The sequence below is a fragment of the Monodon monoceros genome, unplaced genomic scaffold (assembly GCF_005190385.1).
Source record: "Monodon monoceros isolate NGI ecotype Baffin Bay Population unplaced genomic scaffold, NGI_Narwhal_1 Super_Scaffold_9, whole genome shotgun sequence".
In the NCBI taxonomy this organism is placed as follows: Eukaryota; Metazoa; Chordata; class Mammalia; order Artiodactyla; family Monodontidae; genus Monodon; species Monodon monoceros.
The window spans coordinates 23,224,611-23,238,542 of NW_021703786.1; the positions used below are offsets into that span (position 1 = coordinate 23,224,611).

Below are 13,932 nucleotides of genomic sequence, written 5' to 3' on the forward strand. Positions count from 1 at the left end.
ATGGACAACCACGAAGAAATGGACAAATTCTTGGAAAGGTACAATTTTCCAAGACTCAACCAGGAAGAATTAGAAAATATAAACAGATCTATCACAAGTAATGAAATTGAAACTAATTAAAAATTTTCCAGCAAACAAAAGTCCAAGACCCAATGGCTTCACAGGGTGAATTCTATCAAACATTTAGAGAAGAGCTAACACCTATCCTTCTCAAACTATTCCAAAAAAATTGCAGAGGGAGGAACATTCCCAAATTCGTTCTATGAGGCCACCATCACTCTGATACCAAAACCAGACAAAGATATCACAAAAAAAGAAAATTACAGACCAACATCACTGATGAACATAGATGCAAAAATCCTCAACAAAATACTAGCAAACAGAATCCAACAACACATTAAAAAGATCATACATGATCAACAAGTGGGATTTATCCCAGGAATGCAAGGATTCTTCAATATATACAAATCAATCAACATAATACACCATATTAACAAATTAAGGAATGAAAACCATATGATCATCTCAGTAGATGCAGAAAAAGCTTTTGACAAAACTCAACACCCATTTATGATAAAAACTCCCCAGTAAATGGGTACGGAGTGAACCTACCTCAACATAATAAAGGCCATATATGACAAACCCACACCAAACATCACTCTCAATGGTGAACAACTGAAAGTACTCCCACTAAGATCAGGAACAAGACACAGATGTCCACTCTCACCACTATTGTTCAATATAGTTTTGGAAGTCCTAGCCATGGCAATCAGAGAAGAAAAAGAAATAAAAGGAATACAAATTGGAAAAGAAGAAGTAAAACTGTCACTGTTTGCAGAAAAACCTAAAGATGCCACCAGAAAACTACTAGAACTAATCAATGAATTTGGTAAGGTTGCAAGATACAAAATTAATGCACAGAAATCTCTGGCATTCCTATATACTAACAATGAAAAATCAGAAAGAGAAATTAAGGAAACAATCAGATTTACTGTCACAACAAAAAGCATAAAATATCTAGGAATAACCCTACCTAAGGAGGCAAAAGGCTTGTACTCAGAAAACTATAAAACACCGATGAAAGAAATCAAAGATGACATAAACAGATGGAGAAATATACCATGTTCTTGGATTGGAAGAATCAATATTGTGAAAATGACTATACAACCCAAAGCAATCTACAGATTCAATGCAATCTCGATCAAACTACCAATGGCGTTCTTCACAGAATTAGAACAAAAAATTTTACAATTTGTATGGAAACACAAAAGACCCCGAATAGCCAAAGAAATCTTGAGAAAGAAAAACGGAGCTGGAGGAATCAGGCTCCCCGACTTCAAACTATACTACAAAGCTACAGTAATCAAGACAGTATGGTACTGGCACAATAACAGAAATATAGATTAATGGTACAGGACAGAAAGCCCAGAGATAAACCCACGCACATATGGTCACCTAATTTATGACAAAGGAGGCAAGGATATACAATGGAGAAAGACAGCCTCTTCAATAAGTTGCCTGCTGGGAAAACTGGACAGCTACATGTAAAAGAATGAAGTTAGAACACTATCTAACACCATACACAAAAATAAACTCCAAATGGATTAAAGACCTAAATGTAAGACTGGACACTATAAAACTCTTAGAGGAAAACATAGGAAAAACACTCTATGACGTAAACCACAGCAAGATCTTTTTTGACCCACCTCTTCAGAGTAATGAAAATAAAAACAAACAACTGGGACCTAATTAAACTTAAAAGCTTTTGCACAGCAAAGGAAACCATAAAGACGAAAGACAACCCTCAGAATGGGACAAAATTTTTGTAAACGAAGCAACAAAGGATTAATCTCCAAAATATATGAACAGCTCATGGAGCTCAACATCAAAAAAACAAACAACCCAATTAAAAAACAGGCAGAAGACCTAAACAGACATTTCACCAACAAAGACATACAGATGGCCAAGAGGCACATGAAAAGATGCTCAACATCACTATTAGAGAAATGCAAATCAAAACTACAGTGAGGTATCACCTCACACCAGTCAGAATGGCCATCATCAATAATAATAAATGCTGGAGAGGGTGTGGAGAAAAGGGAACCCTCTTGCACTATTGGTGGGAATGTAAACTGATACAGCCACTATGGAGAACAGTATGGAGGTTCCTTAAAGAACTAAAAATAGAGCTACCATACAACCCAGCAGTCCCACTACTGGGCATATATCCTGAGAAAACCATAATTCAAAAGGAGTCATGTAACACAATGTTCATTGCAGCACTATTTATAACAGCCAGGACGTGGACTAAGTATCCATCGACAGATGAATGGATAAAGAAGATGTGGCACATACATACAATGGAATATTACTCAGCCATAAAATGAAATGAAACTGAGTTATTTGTAGTGAAGTGGATGGACCTAGAGTCTGTCATACAGAGTGAAGTAAGTCAGAAAGAGAAAAACAACTATTGTATATTAATGCATATGTGTGTAATCTAGAAAAATGGTACAGAAGAACCTATTTGCAGGGCAGGAATAGAGACACAGACGTAGAGAACGGACATGTGGACACAGGAGGGGAAGGTGGGACGAACTGGGAGATTAGGTTTGAGATAAATACCCTCCATGTGTAAAACAGATAGCTAGTGGGAACTTGCTGTATAGCACAGGGAGCTCAGCTCGGTGCTCTGTGATGACCTAGATGGGTGGGATGGGGGGGGTCCAAGAGGGAGGGGATATATGTATACATATAACTGATTCACTTCATTGTACAGCAGAAACTAACACAACATTGTAAAGCAATTACACTCCAATTAAAAAATTTTTTTTAAGAAAATAAATAAACAAAACTCAATCACAGAATATTCCAATAGAAAGGGAAGCTCAGATATCACCTAGTCCTAAGTGAATAAATCAAATAATTTGAAAGTGGAAAAAAAAAAGAGAGAAAGTCTCTAATAAGGGTTTCTCTCCCCAGCATTGATGCAGGATTCTATTCTATCCAGTCTAAAAATAAGGAACAAATCAATGGCTCCCATCTAATCCGAACTCATAAAAAACAAAAGGCCTCAACAGGAAGCCAGTAGCCAGCTTCCCTCCCTATCATGAACTCCAGGAACCTATCAACCTCAGTGGAGTCAGGGTTAGAATACCAAACATCCATGAAATTTATTTTATTTCTAGTCACTCAAAAAGGTTATCATCATTAATTAGTCCATGAAAAACCAATCAACAATAAATCAGACTGTACAATGAAAAATGAAGAGCTATCCATACTCGTGCTTCTCTTCATAATCGAATGAATATTTTGCCTTTTACTAAAGATTCATGTAGGGAGGGAAAAAAAATTAAGAGCTATTTCAAGACTCAATGTTGGCATTTATTAGCTCAGATATAATAACCTCTCTGAATCTGATAGGTTTGTTTTTTGTGAGTTTTTTGGACTAATTTTCTAATAATAACTGCCCTTCCTACCTCTAGCTGTATTTGAAATAATTCAATCTCAGGGTCCTACAGAGACATAAAAAGAGAAAAGAGTTCCTTTCAGGCCACTCATTTATCAGCAACTCCTCTTCTTGGTCCTTCTACATTAGAACAAATAGTAATGTGGCCCTTATCATTATTATTATCAACATTATTATTATTAATTTCTAACTCATATACTAGATTAGAGGAAGTGCTGAAGGAAGGAAAAAGAGGAGGGAAGCAAGCAACTTTGACTGAAAGTTAAACGTGTCTCCAGATGTAGAAAGCACAGTAATACTGCATCTTAAGAGGCAAGCCTGGTTTGGAAGGAACATGTCACATTTCTCAGGAGCACCCCTACTCCTTCAAAATCAATGTGAAAATTCTTCATCTTTGTAAAATTTGGCCTGTTAGATATTTGCTGTCTCTGAACAAGCTTGCACTTGGACATCTGATGTATGGGCACCATCTGCTAGCATGGGCTGTGTCGGTCAATAGTCTTAATTCAAAAACGTCTCTTGGCAGCGGAAAAGAGTCAAGCTGCATTGTATTGCAGAGGATGTCTTAACATCTCTTATCTGTGCAGTTTTTAATAGCATTTGGTTTCATGAAAAGTAGAGAAGGGCCTCAAGGCTCATTTTTTTCCACCTTGATGCTGCAGAGGAAACGGTGAATCTGGTCGGAAACAACCATAGTAGGAAGTTCTGATTTAGCCTAAAAATCTCAAGTACATCTTAATAGCCATCCCTTGATTCATTTAAAGTCAATGAAGCATATGAGAATTGCCAGCAGCCATTCTAATCTGTTAATACTCCACCTCACAAATAAAAATCAATATTGACATTGTAGATAATGAGCTAGTGCTAGGCTTAGTTTCATTTAAAAAGAGAAAAGAAAAAGAAAGTACTCTACTACCAGCACAGGCAAGCCTCCCAAGGCACTTAGACCTTGACTGGTAGAAACTCAGAACTCCTTTCCCATTAGTTATTAGGTTCCCAGACCCCCATTCAAAGTCTCTTCCAGCCCAGCAAAACAACACAAGGTTTATACTACTAGTACACAAGAGCTTCACCCTCTGCAGCCACTGCACGGACTTTTACCTGCCATGAGGAAGGCCCACCTGGGAAGAGGGCCACATCCCTGAAGGAAAAAGGCGTTCAAAAGCATCAATATGATTAGAATTTTGCTTTATAGATTGCTATAATAATCCATGGTTCCAGTAATGAAATCCAAATACAGTTCACAGTAACTCATTCAAAACCAGGTCATACCTTCAGCACAACCACACGAGGCCTATGGAGGTTTATAAAAGATAACGCCGATGCCATCCACGAGGGGCCAGGGTGGGGGGTCTCAAGGAGACAGCAGATGGATGTCGTATGATGACATCTATATGAAAGTTCAAAACAAAACAAAACAACCCTAAAGTAATGAAAACTCAGGATAGGTATGCCCAAATCAGGTGATGCTAATAGAGTAAAGAAGTGTGGGAAATTTTTTTAAGCAGAAAAGCCATGTATGTGACTTAACGAGGAAGAAACGTGAACAAAATAATATGGCGGACATGAAATATCAGCACAAGGAAAGGCACCGAGATGGAAATGAGTCAATCAAGACAGAACAAGAGTCGCTAAAGATTAGGTTAGCTGCAGCTGAAGGGCTGTACTGGGGGGGCACGGGAGGAAGATTAATATTGGAGTTTAGAGGCATGGAATCAATTGTTCAAAGACTCTGAAGGCTAAGTGTCTGGATTTATATTTAAATCTTAGGAAACAGAACCACTGTAGGTTCTTGAGAAGTTTGAAACCTGGGTGTAAACAGTTTTGTTCAGGTGAGTGAGTACTTGGAACCTGGGAGACTGTCGTGCTGAAAATCCAGGAGGAGGATGAGCAGAGGGTAGTGGCTGGGGTCACAAAATAGCACATTTCAAAAGCTCGTGGGGTCAAAGGTTAACAAGGGGTGAATCTGAGAAAGAGTAAATGCTGTTCCTTATTCAGTTTTCATTTCTGCAACCATTGATTGACTGACTGATTGACTGATTGCCATGCTGCTCGGCTTGCGGGATTTTACTTCCCTAACCAGGCATTGAACTGAGGCCCTAGTGAAAGCATGGAGTCCTAACCACTGGACTGCCAGGGAATTCCCATAACCATTTTAAAGTTTGAGATTATTTCCAAATTAAAAACACCATCAACAACAAAGCAGTTTCCTAACCACTATTTGGCTTTGGGTCTGTTGTCATATATTGCCCCCTCCCACCTCCCACCTACCCTTCCAGTCAGAGTTGTCAAACTCAGTTACGGGAGGAAGCCAAAGTTTTACTACTCCTTGAATTAAACTTTATTTTGAAATAATTATAGACTCTCAGGAAGTTGTATAAGAGAGGTCCTTATACATTTCACCAATCACTCCTTAAATTTTAAAGTCAAACTTCCTTTTTTTTTTTTTATGTTTTTTTGGCCATGCCATGAGGCATTCAGGATGTTAGTTCCCCGACTAGGCATCGGACCCAAGCCCCCTCCAGTGGAAATGCAGTCTTAACCACTGGACTGCCAGGGAAGTCCCTTAAAGTCAAACTTTAAAGTCAAATTCCAAATGGTTAGGAAGTCAAGTTTTAACCACAGACCACCAATTCATCCCTGTAAGAAAAACGTATTCCAATAGGCAGAGTGAAACTTCCACTTACAAGGACTTTCTAATAGTCTTGCTTAAGGTCTTCAATGGTCAACTTTAGGAAGACATCTTCCATAGATACTTCCCAAGTACATGAACAGGCAATTCACCCAAAAGTTCAAATGGCCAATAACAAACGAAAGAGCTCAACTGACTAAATACAACAAAGAATTACGAAACACATCAATGAGACAATATTGGTCATCAAATTCCATCATTAAAGTATAACATATGATGCTGTCAAGGGCATGTGGAAACAAACCCTCTATTGCAGACAAACCCTCTATTATGTTGGCACATAATTAGCAAAAACTTTTCTGAAACCAATTCTGCAGTAACTATTAAGTACCTCAATAATGTTCATACCTATACACACACCAGGCAAAAAGGGCTGGGGGGCATTAATGCTAGTTTTCTCCATATAACAGGCTTATCAGTCATTTTTATTTTCTACTTTTTAGGTATTTCCAAATTCTACGAATTAGGTATTTCCAAATACTTCTGTAATCTGGGGGAAATAATTACATGTAAGTGTATGTCAATTTTAAAAATAAAATAATTATCTTCAGAATATCAAATTGTACCCACACCTTACCCATGAGAAAACTAAGACACAGAAAGATTCATTTTTATAAAATGAGTCACACCGTATGTATGTTGTAATCTGTTTTTATACTCAAGATAACACAGTGAAGTAATCCAACATCTGGGTATCAGCAAGGCCTTTGGCTTTAGTTCTACCAACTTGGTGGGAGTCTGACCCTCAGGCAAATTATTTACCCTAACCAAGCCTCCCTTTCTCCATCTGTAAAATGGGAATGGCAAAAGACGGTTCAGAAGATTAAATAAAACAATTTAGGTAAAGCACTGAGCATGGTCCCTGGTACAGAGCAAGCATTTACTAAATGTTAACTGTACTTGTAAGTACTTCCTCAAGTCAGCAAAGATTCTTTCACACATGAATTTAAATAGCTTTATAAAATGAATATTCTATAATGTAACCATTTCAACACAGGATACTAGGAATTTTTTGCTATTACAAACAATGCTGTAATACATTATGATGCTATACATAACCTTTGACTGTCTCTTTTATTATTTCCTTAATAATTATTTTTAGAAGTGGAATTACAGGGTTGAATAAGCATATATAAATTTTCACTTCAATTAAAAAAAAAACACAATTTCAAGCTCATTGTAAAAAACTTCAAAATCAGATGTATGGAGAGGAAAAGTGAAAATTTCTCCTGCTATGCCCAAAATCAACTGTTTAGGATGTATCCTCTGTCCTTCTGTATGCATTTATAAATACACACAAACACACAAAACTGTTTTTGTTTTTAGTCTTAAATGTAACCATACTATGCATATTGCTTTGCTGTTTGTTTTTCACTTATTATTTCCTGGACCCCTTCCTATGCCAATACATACAAATCTACAGGCATACACATTTCTTCTACCTAGTACAGATATACCATCATCCACTTAATCATTCTTTTATTGATAGAAATTTGAGTTTTTTCCAGTTTTCACACTAGAAAAAATGCTGCCTTGAAAAGCTCTCTTATAGATCTTGTGTACAGAGCAAGTCTTTTATAAAGTGCCCACCTTGAACCCTTGTCAAGAATAAACATTATTTTTAATTATTGTCCATCTGATGGGTGGGGAAAAGGCATCTCAATGCTTTGATATCATTTCATGTTTTTTCCACCATCTGTTTCTCGTCTATTCACTGGCCATTCATGTTTCTTGCCCAAGGGTTTTTCTTATTCACTTTATGTATCATGAACACTTTGTCTACTGAATGTGCTGAAAATATTTTTCCCCATCTCTGACTTTTTACCATTATGGGTTTTTTTTTTTTAAACATACAAAGTTTTATATTTTTAGGTGTTGAATCTCTCAATCTTTTTCTTTATAGTTGCTGGGTTTTTACTTCCTGAGGAAGCCTTCCTCATTCTATCAGCCTAAAAGCATTACTCTCTGAAATCATTTTAGAAAACACTGACAGTAACATATGTAACACACATAATGTTCTCTGTTCCCTATACAAGAATCAAACATTTAACTTTGGAAAAACTGACTTGATATGGACAATCATATTTTCTAGCTATAATAAATAGTAAAGTATTTGAACTTTTCCCCCTCCAAATCATAATAGTAAACTAGAAAACCTAGTTTACATATCTGAATCCACTCTTATCTATTAACCATTCAGCTTCTCCATGTGCAAAAAGTATTTTGGATTAATTCTTCATAAATTGAAAAAATTCTCTGAGAACTTAAAGAAAAAAGTAGGCTTTCTTTTTCAGTGAGAAACAATACTTTTCATACATGCATCAGTAGACTTAACCTTGATATAGGGCAGTAAAATCTGATTAAATGTATACTTAATGTCAGAATTTTATTTACAGGTAAGGAATCTGAGGCCCAAAGAAGACAATTTTTAAAAAATCAAGTTGGAGAAGTCTATGTGTGTAAGTGTGTGTAGGGCAGAACAGTGGGAGTGAGAGAAAGGAAGTGATGGGGAAGAGGTGAGAGAAGGGGCATGAAGGAGGGCTTCCCAGAGGCGGTGTGTGCGCTGGCCCTTGGAGATTTGACAAGCTGACTGCAGAGACCCAGGGTGGAGAGTACATTCCAAGTGAAGGACAGAGCATGAGTAAAGGGAAGGAGGCAAGAAACCCAAGGCCACGTTCAATACCTGCAAGAAGGCCTAGAGATACCAGGTTCCTGGCAGAGGTCCCAGATGGCCATCTGTCCACACTGTGGTTCCCTCTGAAGAGAACCACTTGCCCACAGGTCCCATGGGTGAGATTTCCCCCATCCCACTCCACCACCACTGAGGATTGTGACAGGGAAGGACCTGGAGAGCAGCCCCGTGATATGACCCAGCCCCAAAGTCCCACCCAAGTGTGAGATTTTGACAACTGTTCAGTTGGTAGTGGAATCAGTCACTAAAACACAAACCAAGGGAAGCCATGAGGCAGCAGGGGCAGGAGCTCCAAGGAGGACCAAGACCCTCAAATGACAGTGACAGGGCTCACCCCCTTCACCTCTCCTAACCTTGGGTTCTTTCATTGTAAAGGGGGAGGGGGTCCTCCATTGTCTTCAAGGAATTTTCCAGAAAGCTCTAAATTCTATAATTCTGTGAGTCCTACTTAGAGTCCTACTTTTCCATTCTGCACCAGAGATATTCTTGGCAAGTGCTCAAGTCAAGCAAAGGAAACAGAGTACACTTGAACTAATGTGCCTAAGGCAATTAAGTCAAAATATTTTTCTAATAATATTGTAACAGTTCATCCCACATTAACAAACACTTCTAGACCTTCTGGACTTGTCTTGCTTAGCCCAGCTGTAGAAACATCCTTTACCTCTAGTTAAAGGTGGAGAGTGGGCTGAGTCAGCTAAGAATGAGATGCAAATTATCAGCACTTGCAAGTGCCATGGCAACAGATGACATTTGTCCATCCGACTTCCGCCAGACTCTACAAGAGGGCTGCCTCTGCCCTGGCTGTGATAAGGACAGGCTCTCTACCCCAACGCTTCCTTCGTTCTTACTCTGCATAAACATCCCTCCAAGCACAACCTCTTGGCTTCACCCTCTCGTGGATTCACACCACACCTGCTCCACATTCCCACCGCCCTCACTTCTACAGTGCCCTGCAGAGCCCCCAGGGACAGAACTCCCTGCCCTCTCACAAAAAAACATCTGCCTCCTACTCTGCCTGGCTTTTTTTTTTTTTTTTTTTTAATGGAGAGGAGATCATGGTAAGAGAAGGGCTGGCCTGTTTTCAAGACCAAACCATCATCTGTACCACCCTCTCTAAGTCATTAGCACTGCTATCTACTGCCTGCGAGATATCCGAGACATCCGTACATGGGCGTGAGCCACTCCCACTGCCAGGGATCTTCATCCCAGCCAGGGAGGGTATGGGGGGAGAGGGTTGGGTACAGGTTGCTGTAGACCCCAGCCAGGAGGTGGCTGTAGCATGCAGACCTGGTCCATGTCCTTGCTGTTTCCAGGAAATTCCTGAATTAGCATACTGACTTCCTAGTCAGATTCCCCACTGGTGTGATTCTAGGCCTTGTCTCTCATCTAGGCCTCCAATTTTGTCTCCCTCCTTTCTCCCTCTAAGCACATGGCCTTGCCTCTATTCACCAGGAAGGTGGTATGAGTTGCTATCTTGTCTCCCATATCCATCTATATACACCAATCACTATTCCCATTCTTTGGCTAGAAATTCTTCTACCCATTCCTCTCTATTCTCCACCCACACACAGACTCTATCCAGGTCCAAAGAGGTCTACTTCTAAACCCAAGAGACCCATCTCATTCCTGTCCACCCCATCCTGACCCCACTCACTCCCTCTCATCCATCAAGGGACCTCTGCTCTCCCAACCACCAAGGCCCCAACCAAAAGAGTCTTCTGACACTCTCTTCTTGATCCTCCAAACCTCTTTAGTTCTCCAAGCCCTGTTGACTCACACCTCACACCTCAGCATTTCTTTCTGACTTTACCCCTTGCCCTCGTCTCCAGCCCACATGGCATTCTGCTGCCAGACTAGCCTTCTTTAAATACTACTCTCATCATGTCACCATTTTGCTCAAAAACCTACCATGTTCTTGTGTCTCATCTAATCTCCTTGGCCTTCAGGGCCCAATACAACCCAGTCCCTCTATCTACTCACCCTCATTTTCAGTTACGCTAAAGTGTTCCCAATATTCTGGCTGGGTGTGATGAGCTACTGGCTCATGTGAAAAACATCCTCCTTCCCACCTCCCTGTACTGAAAATGCCTTCCCTGCTCTCCTCTGCCTTGTCAAATCCTAGCATCCTCCATGAAGGCAGTGACGCTTGAACTGAACCCCAGGCCTTCCTTCTAGACAACTCCAGCCCCTCGGGTGACCTACAATATTTACACCACACAAATAACCAAAGGAAGTAAATCCTCAACCAGGAGTAGACTGAGTTCCCAAAGTTCATCAGTAAGTCAACTGTCTGAAATTCAAACTCCATTTATTCTGAAGGAAAATAAATGGGAAGTAGGTTCCTAGGCTCACAAAACTTATGCAATCCACAATGTAACAGCTATGGTACAACTGTACTTTCCCAACTACACAGAACCACTCTTTATAACACACTCAAAAGAAAAACACATTCTGATTTCAGTTAATGTCAGGACCCTAGAATGAGGGCCACACTCCAGAAAAAGGCAATTCTAGAGACTAGGAAGCCAAAGGCCCAGGGGGTAAATCCAGACACTTTTCACCCATCTGCCCCAATCAGACTTCTAGAGTCTGAACTCCAGTTTCCAATCCAGCCCATGGACGTGAGTCTGCTTTAATTCACGTGTAAAATTTTCTCATTCAACAGAAGCAAGCCCCTGGAAAAGTGCGGAGGAATTGGGTCTGCCTGCTCCCAGACTCACAGGAGCCCAGGTAGCAGTCACAGGAAACACCCCTTCTCGGGACAGTTCCAGGCTGCAGAGAGAATGCTGCAATGACTTCCAAGCATTGCCACAGAGAAAGGCATCAGGGAGAACATGGGAAATTCTTTACTGTGCCCAGAGAATGGAGCAGGGCACACAGGTCTAATTTTAGCACACATAGGATTTGGTGCCCACTCTCCAGTGGGGACTAGGTTCTAGGGTCAGGGGAAAAAGCTATCTATAGCCAAAATGACCCTTGAGAATCTCCTGAGTCTCCCACAAAGTACTGTACACATGCTTCAGGCGACCTCATGTAGTCATTGTTGTACCCATTCAAGTTTCAGAAACTTCAAGGCTGACTAAAGGATGGAACTAAAGGAAAGGCTGAACGTGGGCTGGCCTTTCACATCACTCTGCCCCCACGAAGACTAGCAAATCCCTAATGTGGATGGGACCTTCTCCGGGGCTCCTGCTTGCTTGCAGCCTTTGCTTTATCTTGTTTTAATATTAAGCCTCTGTGACTCTAGTACACATTAACAAATGTATTTGTTGTGAGGATTAAGGTGGAAGGTGGTTAGTTTTCTGAAGTGAGCTGAGAACTGGACGGGCCCCATGGTGCACAGAAAAACCTGGTTGAGAACTCTGGCACTGAAGAGACCCAGCTTCGGATCACAGGTCCACTGCTTACTGGCGTGTGACTGTGGACAAGTCACTGCAAAAAGCCTCTTTTTTCCTCATATATAAGTAAAATGGAGATAATAGTGCCTACCTCACAGGGGCTGCTGGGAAGGTTAAGAAAGAACATTCAGTATATGTAAGCTATTATTCCCAGCATCCACAGCAGGCATGAGCATATCTTTTGTACCCATGCAGACTTGGCCAGAGCTGACCCCACCAGCCATGTTACCAAGGATCAAACAGATAGCTTGTCTCTACCTTCTCGAATCGCTTGAACTAGACTGTCCCGTCTGATCTCAGGTTTAGTTCAGGCAGCTGTGACCATTAAGAATGACAAACATAGGGGCAAAGTAGAAAAATGGGAAGGCCTATACGTTATAATACAAAATGAAAAAGCAGACTTTGGGATTATGTGCATACGTCAAACACAACTACGCAAAAAGTACATACAATCAACAGGATCCCAGGAGGCTACAGAGACTAATAGTTGGTGCTTCACTGTAAATTATCTTTGCTTTTAGTGCAAAGCTTTTAAAAGGATCATTTTTAAAATGAGGGCACTGAATGAGATCTGCAGTTTTACTAACCTTTGTTTCTGTCTCTTCCCCAGGCTGGCAAGAGTCTAACAAACGATGTTTAACAGTAGTTGATTGACTCTGTGTACTATTTTTCCATTTCAATGCTGATCCAAATTTTAGCCAACAATCCACATTTACAAAGGGTTCATAATAACATTATGAAAACAAATCACTGCCACAGGTGTGATAATTATAAGCACAGCTAAGTAAACAAGAAACAATTAGTTGCTCAATTTATCAAAAATATGAGGCACTCATATTCAAGGTCAATCTCATTCTAAAGGAATTAAGCATGCTCAGCTTGGGGAGTGAGACCTGATACCAGCTCTAGTAACAATGTCTAGAGTTAGACCAATCCTGTCTCAGAAATTCCTATTATGTCATCCACAGCCAATCAGAACTTGGAATCCGCAGGAAACCATACAGACTTGCAATTCCCAACAAAAGCAAGGAAACTTGATGTTTTGGGTAGCTTTGGTGTCCTTATCCTGGGTTAAGGTATAGTTTCTGTTAAGCCTTTTGAAATGCCGGAAACAGTCCCCTGGCTCCCGTGGGTTCCTTTGCAGATGCGGTTGGAACCATCAGGCTCAGTCAGCTCCAGGCAGCAGACTGTGGTGGGACAACTGATCGGCCAGCCCTAAGCGCCTGCTTAATCCTAGCTCTCAAAGGGCAGATGCATCTTGGGATTGGGCAGAGGGGAGCTATGCCAGAAAACCCTAAGAAACATCTGCACACAGATGACTCAGCCACCCCTCCCCATCTCGGGTCTCATCATGACTGAGGAGGAGGGATTGGAAGACATATATTGATAATTTGAAAACACTGCCCTATGTATGTGCACGCACCCCCCCACACACACACCCCAATGCCTACCACAGAATTGAGACTCACGGTCTAAATCAACTTGCAATATCAGGAATGCATTACACTTATTTAAATACACACACACACACACACACACACACACACACACACACACACACAGAAAAAGGTGATGGATTCACCAGGAGCTCAGTAGGAGACACAGTACCAGCTATTCCCAGGCACCAGTAACTAGTTATTAATTAGAAGGCATCACCTGAGAGGCAAATTGCTTTGTAAGA

At 40.5% G+C, this 13,932-nt stretch overlaps 1 protein-coding gene and 1 pseudogene across 1 annotated transcript in view; one reads left to right on the forward strand and one right to left on the reverse strand.

The window, feature by feature from the left end:
* TEX2 (testis expressed 2) overlaps positions 1–13,932 on the reverse strand; it is a 107,010-nt gene that overhangs the window by 66,161 nt on the left and 26,917 nt on the right. The gene's annotated exons all lie outside the window — the stretch shown is intronic.
* LOC114889858 lies at positions 3,279–3,403 on the forward strand (annotated as a pseudogene).